Raw genomic sequence first — 18,450 nt, 5'->3', positions numbered from 1 at the left:
GTTCATCCGCTAAGCAAAAAGATGTGTGCTAAGCCGAAATTCACTAATGCGCGCTAAGCGAGCCAGAATTGCGCTAAGCGCGAAAGCACCAACAAGGCCACCTATTTAAGCCTGAAATCAGAAATGGTGAGGGATTTTGGGCAATTCTCAAAGCTTTTGCATGTTTAGAGATTTCTAGAGAGAGAAAGGTCCAAGTTCTAGAGAGTTTTAAGAGTTTTTGCTATGAGAAAACTGACAGAGAACTGAGCGAGAAGAGGAAGCCGTCCTGAGAGCATGGGATGAGTCTGTGAGTGATTGTGAGGTTCTAGAGGTGGAGGAGACATCCCTACTACTTGTATTTCTTCAATCCTTCATTTTTCTCTTCCCTTTGTTGTAAAGGAAGCTTCCCAGATATGGAGAGCTAGTTGGTTCTTCCTTGTAGGTACTTGATGTAAATACTTGTATATCTATTTAATGATGTTTTATGTGTTCTATGTGCTATCAATACGTCATTTCAGTGTGCTTTTGCCTTGATCATGTAGATGCATGCTTTGTTAGGCTCATTCAATAGTGGAAACTGATCTGATTCTTAGAACTTGATAGGACAGGGCTAGTTTATCATATTATCACGAGGGATCGGGGTACAGTAACCTAGTTATTTGTATGTTTGTCTTAATGTGGTTCTAGTCGAGTTTAGTCCAACAAGAGGAATCTGAGGACGATGCTTGATCAGGATTAGGCTAGACTATCGTGAGGAATCGGGGTTTAGCATTTCAGGAGACACCATAGAACACATGAGCATTGTTAAGTAGAGAATATCCTTTTAACATCAGGCCCCTAATAGGAAGACCAACGCGTTGTCTACTTGTCTTTACACATCATTACTCACGTGATTTTCCTTTTAGTAGTTAGTTTACATACCTGTGCATAGTTGACACATCTCTTTTGATAATAGACACCTATTCACTAAATATAGCTTTACCAAGTAACACAAGTTCTCCGAGAGTTCGATACTCGGTTCTTACCGCGACCCGATGCATAGTTAACACATCTCTTTTATACTACTTGCGCGATCTGGTGCACTTTCCGGGTTTGAACATTGAGCCTTGAAAATCTTAGTGTGGGTGAATTGGTCATTTCATTAGCATTGCTCTATTTTATATTTTGACATGCATATCCTTGAATGAATTCTGAATTTTCTAAAAAGATGAGACATTAATAGGCTTTCTTGTGACCCGTGAATTGGTTTGATAAGTTTTCCCCTAGTTGACCACTCTGAGCCTGAATGATTATTACATTTTGGTCCTTTGAACTATATTGTGAATTGTTGATGTGAGGAAATAGGGGGAGGGGGGACTAATATACATTGCAGGTTGTGCCAATGATTAAATCCCAAGTCCTTTTCTTAAGTGTAATCAAAGATAAAAAGTGGTTGATGAAAAAAAAAACAAGAAAAGAGAAAACAAAAAAAATGAGAAAATATATATATGTGTGTATGTGTGAATTATTGTACCCATAACGGAAAAAAAAAAAAGAAAAATGTGATCAAAAGTTAAATAAAAAAGAAAGGTACAAAAACAGATAGAAGTTCCCTTTATTTATTAGTGTTTTCATATGATTGAGTGGAATCTTTTGTTTGCCTGTTTATTTTAGTACCTACCTTAAACTACATGCTTGACCCCATTACAACCTAACATGTCTCACTTGAGTTTAGTTAATTGTTCTATAGAGTTCTAAACTTGTTCTTTGAATTGTGATATTGAGTGTAACTGACTATCTATATAACACTGAGAGATGGTGAACAAAGTGAACTACAAGTTCTTTAAGGCTGTTTGCATGTTAATGATAAGCCTAATGGATTCTTGAGTGAATTTTTTATGCCCTATTACGAGTTTTTACTTGTTGAATAAATATACTTTTTTGTTGCATGAGTTTTGACTTAGGAGAATTTGTTTTGATTGGGAACTAGAATAATTGTTTGAGGACAAGCAATGCTCAAGGGTAAGGAGGTTGATAAACCACTTTTTGAGTGATATTTTGTATGAGTTTTTGTGCCATTTTTCATGCATTTCCTTGGTAGAATTGTTGTTTGGACACTAGTTTTGTATTGTATTAGTATAGGTTCTCAATTGAGTGAAAGAGTTGGAAATTGTATGATTTTATGAAGATTTGAAAACTCTACACTTGATCACAACCGTGGTAAGCAACACAACCACAATAAGATGATAACAACCCTCTAGAATAACATCAATGATCCGACAATGGTCGTGGTAAATTCACATGGTTATGGTCAATTCATGAGGGCAATGGTTAACCATGTGGGTCGTAGTCAATCCACAACACCCCAGAGCTTCAGTGTCACTTCCGACTGCAACCTTGATAGATATTAACATAGTCGTGGTGCGCCTTTTCAGACTGATATCTTTAGAAAGTTATATATAGGTCTTTAAACTTTGTAACAAAAAAAATTTGTTCACTTTTATCTTTTTATGATTTTGAGAGAATCTTAAGGGCTTTTGAGAGCTGTGAAGATGGATTGTGATCATTGTTCCTACTTTATTGGTATATCTATGTCTATTTTGTATAGGATTTTTAGTCCCCCTAGTCCAAGGGTTATGATGTAACTATCCAATTGTACCATTCTCCTTGTTCTTAATGGAATTTCTCATTGTTTTATGTTAATTAATTATCTTCCATATCTTTATAGTTTATTTGGAATTGGCCATTCTAATACTTAATTGATTGCATAGTTTTGATAATCTATATGTAGTTGGTAGATCTAGGTAGAGAATGTTTCACACCAAATTGCATGATGAAACTTTTGGGTAATCTTTGATAAATTAGTTAATCTTTAATTGGTCATCCCTAGAATTGATTATATCCTTGAATTTAAATTGATAGACTTTGATAATTGGGCTAGAGCTGCTAAAGAAGGCTCTGGGGTTCTCATGAACCTCAGGGTAGATTTCTGAGCCCATGGGCCAAGGTTGGGTCCACTCTTCTTTGTAAATATTAGAATAGGTTTTTCCTTCTTTTGGGCCTTGTATTTTGGCAATTCTAGAAGTATAGGGTTTTAGCCTTGTATTTTAGGGCATTTTAAGTAGTCTTTGTAGTAGGGACTTTTTTTTGTATTTTCATGTATTTTGGCATGGGGTGAGCTTAGCTATTATAGGGAGGGTGTAGCTATGCTCTAGCTTCTCATCTCAAGGAGGTGAGCTTAGCTATTAGAGAGGTGTGTATAGCTAAGCTCTAGCTTCTCTAGGAAGCTTCTCCTGCATTATTGTTTCTTCATTTTTCTCCATGTATCTCCTCACATGTCTTGTGCTAATTTTGTTAACATGATTCTTTAAAATTTCCACCGATCAATCTTGCTATAGAAGCTAGATTTGATTTTCTATGGTTCAAATTTCTTGTTCTTGTTCTTGAACCATGAATTGTGTTGAGTTTAGGTTCCTTTGAGTTTTGTCTTGCTATTTTTTGTGGCTGAAACCTAAACCATAAAATTCTTACAAAAACATTAAAGAAGAAGAAAACCTCAAAAATCTAGAGTGACTTGTTCACTTATTATAGTTTTGTCATAGAAGTCATATCTAGTCATGAAACTTGTCACATAAGATTTCTTATGTTGTGCTGAATTCTATTTTTCTTGTTTCTTTGTCTAACTCATTTGTTCATGAGTGTATGAAATTCTTTTAGCCTATTATTTGATTTGAGTCAAATCTTGCATGTTAATTAGTCCTTAACATGTCCATGCAAAATTCTTAGAGAGTCTTTGATTGTGAACCTTTTCTTGAACTTTTAGGTTTCCTTATGATTGTGTTGATTGTGAATTTGAGTTTTGGTGAATGAATTGCTGGCTGAAATTTTGATCCCAAGTAAATATTGAACTCCTAAAACTGTGGTAAACAAGCCTAGTGAGTTCAACATACATAGGAAGGTTGAAAGTAAGCCCAAGGCAATCAATATTTCATGCTAAAACAACTTCGAAGTCTGAAATTGCTGGTGCCGGCAGCTTGGACATACGAACTTGTAAAAATTACTGAGAATTGGTCACTGCGAATTTTGAGCTGAAGTTTTTAGACATCTGGAAAAAAGTTATAAAAAAAGAACCAAGTGATTTGGATAAAAGGAAAAAATACAAAAAATTAATATCCATGAAAAAAAAAGTGAAAGGGAAGTGTGCTTGTTGTTTTGGCTCAAAATTTATTCTATAATTGGTGCCTATTTTATATCAATTTTAGTTCCTAAATTTCAGTTGAAAATTAGTTGAAAACAAGTGACATAGCTAGAGGCTTTTTGAGTCTTTTTTTTGTTTTTTTTTACTCTACTTTAAAGCCATTCTAAGTTTCTCTTTGAGTCCTAGCTTGCTTCTATGTCCTTTTCATTGCTTTAATTGTTGAATAATCCTTGAAAAATTGTCTTGCTAAAACTCCATTGGTTTAGCTTTCATTTCATTTTTTTGGTCTTTGGTTATTGCTTGTCTTTTTGTTTCCTTGTTTGTGAGTTGCCATATAGGGAATTGGAAAGGAGGATTGGTGTCATCCCTTGAAGAATTTGAGTCAAGAAGCAAGGGGCCAACCACCTTAAGAGCTATTGGATTATGAAGAACTCCAAATTGAGTGAATCACCAAAGAGACAACAACCACCAAAATTGAGGACCTTTTTGTAATTTTGTAATTGACAATTTACTTACTTTCATTGCTTTCAAATTTTGTAACAAAAAGGCCTTTCATTGGAAGTAAGTTGGGAACCTCCAATAGGTCACCTTACTTCCATTTGTTTGTAATAATTTTAGGCAATTTTCCCTTAGGATTGTGAGTGTTTTGTTGGGAATCGTAAATGTGGTAATCCAAACACTCTTAGGATTCGCCTAGTTTACATTTCTCGCTTATTTTCATAGCTTTTTTCCTTTACCTTCCATTGTCAAACAGCCTAGATAACTTGCCTTTTACCAATTAGTTTTTACCTTATCTTTCACACCTCTTTTAGTATTTATTTTGGCTAGTTTCAACCATAGTTTATTTTACCTTTTGTTTTCAAAACTCCAACAAGAAAGAACCACAACTTAGAAACCAATATGAGTCTTCATTCTTCATCTAATATTAATGGTGAGGGTTCTACTCCTAAGGATCCCTTGTATAAGATATTAGATGAGTTGAGATCCATTAAGTTGTGGAAATAAAAACAAGAGAGAAAAGAAAAAGGAAAAAAAAAAGAGTGGAAGAAATAAGTCAAGATGAAAAAGAGAAAATAAGGGAAGAAGAAAGAAGGAAAATACTAAAAGAGTTAAGAAAAGAAAAACATGCCTCCTATAGTAGTCATAACTCTTGCAAGAGCCTAAGTGAAGAACTTCGTGACTATTATGAAGGAAAACATAGGTCACATCTTGGACCTCACTCCCATAGGAGAGAAAAGGAAAGAAAGCCTCAAAAGGCTAACATTAACCTCCCATACTTCCATGGGAAGGACAATGTAGAGGCTAACTTAGATTGGGAAATAAGGGTAGAGCAATAACTTAAAAGGAAGTCTACTTCAAAATCTTATGGCTCTCACTCTTATCCAAAGAAAGACCAAGGGCAAGGCATCTTAGGGGTGACACCTTCTAAGTCCAAAGATGATAAAGGGAAGACAATAGAAAAGCAACCCCTTAAGGCTAGTATGCAAGAGAAGACTAGCTCCATAAAGTGCTTTAAATGTCTTGGAAGAGAACACATTACTTCTCAATGCCTCACCAAGAAACCCATGATTATGAGGGGCCAAGACATTTATAGTAGCCAAGATGAGGCTACTACTTCACCTTCCTCAAGTGAAAGTGAAGAAGCAAAAGAGGAAGAATCTAGTGAAGAAATCTACCCCCAAGAAGAAGGACAACCATTAATGGTTAAGGAGGAGTGTAAGGAGGTAAGTGTCTCCTCCAAGAGGTTATCTAAGAAGGAAAGTCATTTTACAATAAAGTAAAACATTAAAGAAACTTCCCCTCTTAGACAACCTCCACATTTCCTCTTTTGTAAAAAGACACTTGTTAGCATTGCCACACCTCTTGGGCTTGAGGTTATTCCTTACATAAAGGAGTTGCTGGATGAAGGTTTGGTTTATAAGAGCTTAAATCCTTGTGCTTTGTTGGTGCCCAAAATAGGTATTATTAGGCTCCAAATCCCTAAAATAAGTGATATGATGAATGTGTTGAGTGTTGCAACCCTCTTTTGTAAAATGACTCATGCATCCAACATCTTCATGATTCGTGTACATAGGGACGCATTAGGTAGGTTTGTTCTTATTTTTGGTTTTAATACAAACCTAGGTGCTCATATGGGACATCTTAGGTTTGTCGTACTTTTTTGTAGGAATAATCAACATAAAAAATAGAAAAAGGTACGTTTTATTGCATTACTTTCCTTAATTTTTTAAATAGTGATCAATGGATTCCCGAGGACCCTAAGAGAATAAAGTTCATTCCTGATTGGTCTACTCCACCAAGTATAAAGGAAATCTGGGGCTGCCATGACTTAACAAACTTTTACAAGAGGTTTGTCCCGTATTTTTCTAGACTTGTAGCACCACTCATTGGGTTGGTGAGGAACCATGTTCCCTCATGGGAAGATATGCATGAAAGGGGTTTTCAGACCTTACCCTACTCTAACATACCCAACACCACTAATACCTATGTTTTTATTCTTTTTACAGGTGTTGAGGGAAGGAGTCGAGAGTATGAAAAACCTCGGGATTTGAGGTAAAATCCTTTCCAAGGTGGAGGGGATGATGCAATCCTACCCCCCAAGGGTATTGGATAGAAGACTCCAGGAGGATTGGGCTAGAGTTGCTAAAGAAGGCCCTGGGGTTTTCATGAACCTCAGGATAGATTTCTGAGCCCATGGGCCAAGGTTGGGTCCACTTTTCTTTGTAAACATTAGAATAGGTTTTTCCTTCTTTTGGGCCTTGTATTTTGGCCATTCTAGTAGTATAGGATTTTAGCCTTGTATTTCAGGGCATTTTAAGTAGTCTTTGTAGTAGGTACTTTTTTTATATTTTCATGTATTTTGGCAGGGGGTGAGCTTAGCAATTATATGGGTGTGTAGCTAAGCTTTAGCTTCTCATCTCAAGGAGGTGAGCTTAGCTATTAGAGAGGTGTGTGTAGCTAAGATTTAGCTTCTCTAGGAATCTTCTCAAGGAAGTTTCTCAAGGAAGTGAGCTTAGTTATTAGAGGGGTGTGTGTAGCTAAGTTTTAGCTTCTCAAGGAAGCTTCTCAAGAAAGTTTCTCAAGGAAGTTTATCAAGGAAGTTTTTCAAGGAAGCTTCTCAAGGAAGTTTCTCAAGGAAGCTACCTTGGCTATAAATAGAAGCATGTGTAACACTTGTGGTAACTTTGATGAATGAGAGTCTTGTGAAACACTACTCAAAGTTCAACTTCTCTCCCCCTTTTCCTCCTTCAATTTCGTGCTCGCCCCTCTCTCTTTCTCTCTTTCTTTCTTTTCCTCCATTGAAGCATTCTCTCCAAGCTTCTTATCCAAGACACATTCTTGGTGGCGAAACTCCTTCTTCCATGGCTTATTCCCTAGTGGATGGCGTCTCCTCTCACCTCTTCTCCTTTATCTTCCGCTGCATCTCCATAGTGAAAAATCACCATTGAAGGACCTCATTGAAGCTCAAAGATCCAGCTTCCATAGAAGCTTCACAAGCAAGCTTCCATTAGTAAGGCTAAGAGAAAATGAAAATAAATGACAATAAACATGAAAATAAATCCCCACTAGCCACTAAATAACTTAGCATTCTAGAAAGCATTTAGTAAGGCTAAGAGAAAATAAGAAGTCACCAGAAAATTTAGGCCAAAAAATTATTACGAAAATTACAAATAAAATAACAAAAATTGAACTTAGTTATTATCTAATGAGCCCAATATTAATAGTCCACCAAAATTGATCAACTCAGCTCATGAGTGCTTCTTATCTTGTAAATTGGGCTTCTCAAAGTGATTCATGAAGTTGACGTCAAAACATCTTCATCAATTTGCAGGAAAGTGACCTAATTAGGTGCAACCCTTAATTCAAATTGATTTTCTTTCTCTTTGATCTTTAGTATCAGGCCTTGCAATGCTCGCTTCATCCTCTTAGTCTTAGACCTTGTCATAAGACCTCCAATCCCGTGTAAAGGATCATTAGACGAGCTGGTTGCACCTCTGTCATTCCCTCCCTCTTCGAAAGGATTCATCCTCGAATCTGATCTGTTACCTACATCAAATAAAGATAGATCAGCCACATTAAAGGTAGCACTTATGTTACCATATTCTCTTGGCAAGTCCAGCTTGTAAGCATTGCCATTTATATTTTCTACAACTTGAAAAGGCCTATTTCCTCTTGGTTGCAACTTGGATTTTATTTGAGCAGGAAACCTTTCCTTCCTCATATGAACCCAAACCCAATCTCCTGGTTCAAAAATAACTCTAACGTGACCCTTATTTGCTTGCTTTTCATATTGTTCGTTCTTCTTCTCAATGTTTGCTCGAACTTTTGAATGCAACTCCTTGATAGAATCTGCCTTTTTGATACCATCAAAATTAGCATACTCATTAGAAGGAAAAGATAAGATATCCAAAGGAGTCAACGGATTAAAGCCATACATAACTTCGAAAGAAGAATAAAAAGTAGTAGAATGAACAAACCTATTATAAGCAAACTCAACATGTGGCAAACCTTTCTCCTAGTTTTTCAAATTCTTTTGAATGATAGGACACAACAAGCATGTCCTATTTACCACTTCAGTTTGTCCACCTGTTTGAGGATGCGCAACAAGAGTTTTGTTCCCCGCTTATTCCACAAAGTTCTCTAAAAAAGACTAAGGAACTTCACATCTCTATCAGTTACTATTGTTTTTGGAAATCCATGCAAGTGCACCATTGGTTTTGGAACATGCAATGAAATGCACCATTTTATTAAACCTATCAACAACAACAAATATATTGTCTTTACCACCTTGAGACCGAGGTAGTCCTAACACAAAATCCATTGAAACATCAGTCCAAGGGTGATTAGGCACAACCAAAGGTGTATAGAAACCATGGCACATGACTTTAGATCTATCTTGTTTACATGGTATGCACTTGTCACAAATAGATTGCACATCATACTTATGTTAGCCTAATAAAAATGCTTATGCATAATTTCTAAAATCTTTTTCCCACCAAAATGTCTCATCATTCCACCACCCCGATCTACTAAAAAAGTGATTTTTTATGATGCACTTTCTAAGACGGTTCCCCAAAACCATCTTAATATATAAGGCGGCAACATTTTTTCAAATAACAGAATATATACGATGACAATTTTGTTAAAACCATCTTAAAAATGACCGTTTGATATGTGTTGCATCATTGGTTTTGGAACATGCAATGAAATGCACCATTTTACTAAACCTATCAAGAACAATAAATATATTGTTTTTACCACCTTGAGACCAAGGTAGTCCAAACACAAAATCCATTGAAATATCAATCCAAGGGTGATTAGGCACAACCAAAGATGTATAGAAACCATGGGGCATGCCTTTAGATTTTGCTTGTTTACATGGTATGCACTTGTCACAAACAAATTGCACATCATGCTTCATGCTAGGCCAATAAAAATGCTCATGCAGAATTTTTAAAACATTTTTCCCACCAAAATGTCCCATCGTTCCACCACCACACACTACTAAAAAAGTATTTTTTTTACGATGCGTTTTCTAATACGGTTCCCAAAAACCATCTTAATATATAAGACAATGACATTTTTGTAAATAACAGAATATATATGATGATGGTTTTGTTAAAACCGTCTTAAAAATGATAGTTCAAAGACGGTTATGTTAAAAATATCTTAAAAATCAAGTATTCAAAGATGATTTTAAGAAAATCGTCTTTGAAGTTAGTGTCATTCTCACGCACCTAGCTTTATCCCCTTTCTGACGCTTAGTCTTCTCTTGTGCAATACCAATGTTCACACTCACTTCTCCTTCCACAGGGCCTTACCCATTTCCCACTCCATTATCGTCTTCCTTCTCCTTCACCACCACCTCACTTTCCCTTTTCCTCCTCGTCGTTTAGGTTACACTCCATTAGAGCTGTCGCAACCTACCCTTCGACAGAAGGGCGGCGTGAGGCTCACGGGTGCATCTTACAAGGGAGGAAAACGCGCAGAGTCGCTTGCTCCTACGTATCCTCGGGTGTGATGAGGAAATTAGACCCACGTAGTTATTTCAAAATGAAATGTTGGTTAAACTGTTTTTATCTTTTTTCGCAAGATTGATTTTAACTGAACAAAAGTCATTTAAGACGTTGGACCTTTAAATGATCTTTTGATTTTGAAAAGGGGAGAGAGTTGTTTAAGGCATTGGACCTTGAAACGACCTCTCGATTTTGAAGGGAGAGAACTGTTAAGGTGTTGGACCTTTGAACGATCTCTTTTGGGTGAAAAACGTTAAGGCGTTGGACCTTGAACGATCTCTTTTGGGTGAGAAACGTTAAGGAGTTGGACCTTAAACGATCTCTTTTGGGTGAGAAATGCTAAGGCATTGGACCTTGAACGATCTCTTTTGGGTGAGAAACGTTAAGGCGTTGGACCTTAGACGATCTCTTTTGGGGTCGAAAAAAGTGGGGCTTTTGTTCCTACGTATCCTCAATTGCGATGAGGAACTCAAACCTATGTAGTTCTTAAGAAAGCAAGAAAGTTATGCGGTGTGTTGATTTTACACTTTTGAACGGTCCATTTTAACCGATAAAAGTGAAGAGGACCATTTAAGGTGTTGGACCTTAAAATGATTTCAAATGACCTTTCCGCGGACAAAGCTTGGTTTGTGAGTTGATTTTAGCCTTAGTTTCACTTGGTTATTCATCAACTCATTCAAAATAAATTTCAAAGTAAAATGTCTGATTGGAGCTTATTTACCCCCCTTTTTTTATTATTAACCGAGGTTACGATGTGAACGATCAGTTGGATATTATTTTAACATTGATTAAACGAGATTACAACACAAATGATTGGTTGAAATTCATTTTATCATTTATTAGGTGAGATAACGGCTTAAACGATTGGTCGAAGTTCATTAAAAACGGAAGAAAAAGGATACCGAAAGTAAATGAAATGAAGACGAAAGCATACAAAGCAAGAATGGACCACTAAGGGTGCATAGAATGAATTGAAAGCTTCGAGATCGAAAACTAACCGATTGAAGCTCAACGAGCGATGAAGAATGAACAAAGAACGACAAAGAAACTTTCACAAAATCGATCACGGAAACGTCTCGAAAGCATTACAGAAATGTCTCGGCTTTGGATTTTTTTCCTTCCTTCTTCTTCTCCTCACTAATTTTAAGTGATTTCTGAGCTATCAAGGTGCTGAACCCCTGAAAATCCCCCTCTTCACGCCATTTTATAAGGAAAGGAGGGAGGTGGTTGCTGCCCAAGCGAGCTGGGTTGCTTCCACCTGAAGCAACTTCCTTCTGGCACCTTCCAGATGGGCCCAGATGGGTCCAGGTGCTTGGCACACACCCAGTCTGATAAGTGCACCCCCTATTTTGTGTTTTTGGCTGATTTCTTTCTGAAACATCGCAAAACTTTACGGATTATGCGGCGGCGAGTGTCGAGCATCTCAAAGTGGTCAATTAAGGTCCACATGCCGACAAACAATTGTCTCCAGATGAAATTAGGGTATGACAAGAGCCTCCACCCAAAATGACCCTGCATTTTGCACCCCAAGAAACACCCTTTCCCTCCTCCCTCTCCTCCAAACCCTAACCTTGTTCATTGTTGTTGCTGCCTTCTTCTTCATGCGCTTCCACTACCCCCCCTTCATTCTTTGCCTCGCACCAGAACGCATGGTTGGTGGAGGAGAAGCGCCTCCAGCACCAGATCAATGCCAGGGTGGAGGAGATCATGCCCTTGCATGGCGGAGCTCGAGGACGCTGCCGCACGTGCCGAGAGGGATGAGATGATCGGGTTCATGTCGTGGAGGATTGAGGATGAGGGATTGGGTGGGAGGGAGAGGGAGGTGTACGGTAAGAAAAGTGGTTTCAAAAAGAAGAAGATGAAATGGTGGGGTCCACTGCTAGGAGCTTGGAAGAAGAGGTCGAGGCATCTATGAAGAACAACATAGTTAGCATTTTGGGAACAATAATGGCTTTGATTTAGAGTTTATGGCATCTACTTCTAAATTCTAGGCTGAGAAAGCCTCTCTTCGGTAGGTTTGTGCGAATGTGCTTCACTTCTATATGTTTCTTTGTATGATTTAATTGTAAATCTTTAACTCTGACCTTGTATCAAATAAAACCCTATAGTGTATTCTTTGTAGTTAACATCCCTTGGGATTTCAGTTCTATCAAAGCCTGCTTAAATATAAGCATATGGCTTATTCTCTACTAACTTATTTGGTTAACTATCAAAATTGAAAGCAAGGGTAATTTTCCATTTGTTGAGTTAATTGCCAAAATTAATATTGGTTATATATTTGCCATATATTGAAATTTGAAAGTTTAAGCATGTTACTTGCCAACCATGAAATCATAGCATTATTTGCCAAATGGTCAAAGTTGAAGTGTATAATTTGCAATTTAATTTTTTTTTTTTGAACATTTTTCTGGAATGGCAACCTGTAAGCACAAATATTTCTCTGGGCATACTAGAAACCCAGATGGAAGTGTTCAATTTATAGTGGGCAAGACCAAAGTTGGTGATGCTATTGATGGAGTAATTAAGATATTCACTGTCACGGTATGTGCATTGATACTAGACTACCTGAACATATATGCTCCATTGAATATGCAGGTCACCATTGTAGTAGTTGCAGTGCATGAAGGGCTACCTTTAGCAGTTACCTTAACGTAAGTTTGATAATTTTTTCTAGATTTTTACCTTAACGAAAATTTTAATTTCACCTAAATTCTGAGATAGATGGCTGTGGTTGAGGCTTGGATTGGTGGTGGGAAGAAGATTGTTGATCCTCATGATGTATCACAGTTCTCTCGTATGCTCTGCTATTTGTTGATTGAAGGTGTTGCATAGAACACTAATGGAAGTGTATATATCCCTGAGGTATGATATAAATGTTTTGCTTTGCTCAGTCCCCTCTCCCCCCTCCCCCCCCCCCCCCAAATAGTTACTACTTTATGAATGGTTCTATTCATAACAGGGTGGTAATGATGTTAAGGTTTCTGAATCACCAACAGAAAAGGCAATATTAGAGTGGGGAATTAATTATTCATGTATTCCCATTCAGTTCAGACAAAAAGCGATGAGGAGTTGCAACATGGGTGGTAGTACCTTGTTTCCATTTTAATTCAAATATGTAATTTTTTTTCTTATGTTCTAAATTGATTAGGGAGCTAATATATTATATGAAAATGTACTATATTTTATTTGTCATCCAGACCACTATTGCTAATAATTATATACATTTCCGCAGTCTAACTCTGAAGTCCATATACATTGGAAAGGTGTTGCTGAGATAGTCGTAGCTTGTTGTACACAGTATTTTGATGCTAATGATCAGTTGGTGGAGATGGATGAAGCAAAGGTTGAGGAAATAGTTAAATATTTAGATCAATAGTTAAGCAAAGGCATTGATATATCTTAATAGAATGTTTGCTAAGTTTTCCTATTATGCCTCCTTTTTTTTCTATCTTTTATCATTACATACGCTCATGAAACAAAAAGCAAATACAAGTATTACATGAACTGTTGGATGGGATTTGATTCTTTTTTTTGACTGATTTTGATAATGTTCTCTTAAGTAAATTTTTTGGCTTGCAAATGTCAACTTTTATACTGGTCATTACAAGAGGATAATCTTGTTTTATTGGCTATTATTGGCCTAAAGGTAATATTTCCTCTAGAAATTAGATTGTCATGGAGTTGGGAACCCATGAATGAAAGAGTTGACACATAGAATGAAAGAAAGAATTGAAAGGAGTTGTTATTGATATATGAAACTTTATGAATAGAGCTAATCCTCAGTTCATAATTGTTATCTGCTCAGAATTATCCCTCTTGCCTTACATCCCACCATCTATCTTTCAAGTAACTACTGTAAGCCTGTAACTATCAAACCTTGGAATTTTGTATGTCCTCCCTCTATTCTTCAAAGTTCTAACCCTTTTGTCGTAATGCAATGTCATCTTTGTTATGTTACCAGTATTTATACGTCCTGATTGTGTTCTTGTTTAATATGATATTACTCACATTTTTTTTCCTTTTTATTAGTTTTATGTTGAATCTCACTAGCACTATTCTTACTCATTTTGTTGCATGACTTCCACACATTAATTTCTATCATTTCAATATGTTCTTACTATTTGCCTTATGCCCATTATGCATTGAAATGCAGGATCCTTGTCTACCTGGTGTCAAAGATGCAATACAGCTTTGCCAAAAGGCTGGGGTTGAGGTATTAATACATTCTTTTGATGTTGAAAGTCCTTTGTTCCATTAAGTGACTGTGGTTATTGAGACGAGTATAACATGTTATAGTACTCTATTTGTACTGCTAAGTGGGCAATGTTTCCACCCATTGATGACTTTTAGCCTCTGTTTGGTAAGAGGGAAATAGGAGGAGGAGAAAGGATGAAATTCATTTGTGGTGTTTGGTGTGAGAAAAAGAGAATGGAAATATTTTTAAAAATGGTGGGACTCACCATACTATTTGAAAAATAAGCTCTTTTTAGCTTATTTTAGTTTCATAATCAAGTTGATGAATAAGCTATTGTGATTTATTGAATAAGTGCTTATTTAAGATATTTACCCAAACATGCCTTGTGGCATTAACTCTCTCTTCCTTTTCTCTAAGCTGCTCCTTATGAGTCTTGAGAAAATTGAAACCCCAAGTTGTTCACTTTCTTTTTTTTTTTTCAAATTCTGTTTTAAGTGTTCTACTTTATGATTTGGAAAAATAAAATAAAAACCACAACCTTCTACCAAAAGTACCAAGACTTTGAATAGAGAAAAGGGAACTAAACTCCACAAGTATTTTACAGTTGTTCAATTTTACTTTTAAGGTTGTCTTGTGATTAACTTGTCTTCTGTTCTGAATGGTTGATTATTCAGTTAAGGATGCCAACATGCTAGTATTTGTAACTCTGCATCAATTCATGGAAGGAATATGCAAGAGGCTTGCAGGGAAAATAAGGGCAGATGCATAGGGAATTTCTCTTATCAAAGGGATGGAGGTCAAGAAGGAAGGCCCAACCAAGATCTCTACTCTCATTACCAAACAACTAGGAATCAATTGTTCTATTTTAATGGGGGCCAACATAGCAAATGAGGTAGCTAATGATATTATACGCCTTTTTAGTGTAAATACGTAGGCCAAATTATAATTAATGTTGTTTTCTGCTTTGATGTTTACTGTTTGAACAGATAGCATAGGAGAAATTTAGTGAAGCAACAATTGGATATAATTAAAGAAAATTAGCAGCAGAGAGATGGGTTGAGTTGTTCAACACTCCTTATTTCAATGTGACAGCCGTGAGTATTCTTTCTTGATGAGCAACAAACTAGTGAAAAAAGTTGAACAAATAGTTCTTAATGGAGAAAAAAGATGTCTAAATCCTTAGGAAGTTCCTTATTGTAATAAGTAAAATCAAGAAAGATTGTCATGGCAGAATCATTGAATCATAATAGTTTTTTTTTCTTTCTGTTTACTAATCTTGAGTAATTTTAAATTGGTATGTATTGAGATACGCTTTGTGTTTATGACTTTTGCATCATGATTAATAGGTCGAAGATGTTGAAGGGGTCGAATTTTGTGGAACTCTAAAAAATGTAGTGGCCATAGCTGCAGGTTTGAAAAATCGTAGTACAATATCTGCAATTTGTTCTCCACTTTTTATAGTTTCTATGAATGATCAAGAAATTGCTTGCAAATGTGACAGGTTTTGCTGATGGCTTGGAGATGGGAAATAATACAAAAGTAAGTTTAAAGGATTTGAAGCCTCAGAAAAGTTCTCCACCCCCTTGTCATTTGTTGTTGGTTTTCTTAATTTCTACATGTGTCTAGGATGCAATCATGAGAATTGGCCTGGAAGAGACGAGTGCATTTTCAAAGATAAGGTTTCCATCTGTTAAGGACAACACCTTTTTTTAGAGTTGTGGTATAGCTCACATTATCACAAGATGCAGTAAAGACATTCATTAATTGACTTCACCTTATTTTTCGTTGGTCATATATCCTGGTTTCATTTAAAACCATATTATTTGTGGCAGTGGGTGGGAGAAATAGGAAAGTTGTCGATGCTTATGATAGAAATTGAGGAAAGAGGTCTGTTTTTCTCTTTTGGTCCACTATGCTTGGATAAGTAAAGAAAAATATATTTAATTTAGTCCTATCCCATTTATGTGCTTCTTTTATCACTACTAGAAATTTTTTTTATGATGGTTATCATAGGTTTGTTTATGATGGTCAACTCTTGAAACTGCAGGGCATGCTAGTTTTTACTCACTAGTCCTTTTGAAAATCTCAACATTTTGCTTTTCTGAGTACTTTAGCTTACCAGCAGTGGAGGGCATGCTAGTTTCAAGAATTTATCCCACCAATATGCTTGGCTAACTAAAGGAATTGAAGAGTTCACTTTTTCTTTAGTTGCATTAAGTATAGTTAATTGAATTTGGTGATCTAGTTAAGCTGCAACGCAAGCATCTTGCATGTTTTCAGGATTAATTACTTTTCTATTTACAAATTTACAAATATTAAATAGTAATCGTAGGATCAATTTAGAAATTAGTATTACCTTCTTCTGTTACAAGTCCCGATCTCACAATGGGGAAGTCACCAGGAAAATGGATCAAAATTGTACTGTTTGGGAAAAAGTCATCTAAATCAATTATTTCAAAAGGCTGAGAGGTAGTAGTAATATTATGATAGTTAAGGCAACATCACAACTCTGTTCAATGTTAATCAATATTCATATTTCATGAATGCAGTCACAAATATGCTTTCAAATTATATAATTTTTTACACGACATAAATAGTTCCTTGCATAGGTAGCCTAGATGCTTAACAGCTACTATGAGGAAGCTCTTGCTATGAGTTATGAAGAATAGTTCCTTGCATAGGTAGCCTAAGGGAAGATAAATCTTAAGAACTTTACATTATTGTGGAGAAGTTGATAGGGTGTAGTTGGTGCTTATTGTGATGCCCGTTAAAGGTTTGATGACATTGTGAGTTATTTTTAAAAGTGTGATCCCCCTTGATGACAGTGCAATAGAGAGTCATATTTATACTCTATTTTCCAGTGAAAATTTTCTGCCACTAGCCAAATCTATTTACATTTGTTACTAATCCACAATAGTGAGGTTACTCGAGTGTCACCTGTACCAAATAGTGAGGTTTATAATTTATTCTCTGTTAGAAGTAGAACCCCTAAAATTTCTGAGGGCATGTGGGCTCGAATAAAAGGTGGTAACTACAAGGGGTATCTTGCACATGTACTACATGATTGTACAAGTAATTTTTTGTGTGTTTTGTTTTTCTATACAACCTGTGAAACGCTTATTCCTTTTATCTATTATTATGTTTTTCCAAGTTGTGTCTGTGAACAATACCTAGAAAAAAGTTACAGTGAAGCTTATTCTGAGAATTGATCTACAAGCCTTGGCTGCCAAATTTGTAATGAGATCTGTGCCCACATGATTTTCTCTTATTTTCACCTCTTTCCTTACCTCTATCTGTTTAAGCAACACATTTTTTCTACTCTATTTCTCCTTTATTTTTATCTGTCCTATTTCTTCTCTTTATTTACTTGCAATCCAAACAAAGCCATAAAGTGAGCAAAGTACTATTTCTGTGGGCTGTCTTTGTTTTTGAGTACTTGTTTTTTTTTTTGGTAAGTTCTTTACTAATTTCCCTTTCTATTTTAGATTCTAAAAGAGAGTTCAGATGGACCTGATGCTGTAACTATCGATCAACATGAAACAAAGAGTGGGCTATTTGATTTGAAACTTACTGCCCTAGATCAGCACAAGAAGACTATATTGGTTAATGATATTGTCAGGGTGCTGGAGGGTCCAACTAAGGTCTGATTCATATTTCTGAACTGCAAGATTTCTAGTTGTGGTATATTAGGAATTTTCATGCCTCACATGATACTTCTATAATGTCATTTTGTAGGGTAAACAAGGCAATGTTAAACGCATTTATAGAGGGATTGTCTTTTTATATGATGGAAATTAGGAAGAAAATGGAGGTTGCTTAACTTGTAAATATAATATGTGGAGGTTACTTTATTATTACATTGAACTTGTTCTCTGTGTCTCTCTTGTAATTTTGTGATAGTAATTGGGTTGTTGTTTTATCCCCCAGTTGGATTTTTGAGCTTGTTGGGGCACCTCTTGTAGAGAATTGCTAGGCTGGATTTAATAGTTTCGTATTTGCATATAGGCAGGTTTCTACTTTCTTCGCATCTTGATCAGTAGGAGAAATGAAATACTTAATTGCTCTTAGTCTAACTTAAATAG

At 36.1% G+C, this 18,450-nt stretch overlaps 1 pseudogene; it reads left to right on the top strand.

The window, feature by feature from the left end:
• Positions 1-15,026: 15,026 nt before the first annotated feature.
• Positions 15,027-18,015, top strand: LOC114421045 (annotated as a pseudogene).
• The last annotated feature ends 435 nt before the right edge of the window (positions 18,016-18,450 follow it).

Source organism: Glycine soja, chromosome 1 (genome assembly GCF_004193775.1).
Source record: "Glycine soja cultivar W05 chromosome 1, ASM419377v2, whole genome shotgun sequence".
Lineage (NCBI taxonomy): Eukaryota > Viridiplantae > Streptophyta > Magnoliopsida > Fabales > Fabaceae > Glycine > Glycine soja.
Note: the sequence above shows the minus strand (reverse complement) of the source record. Positions and strands in the feature narration are given on the sequence as shown.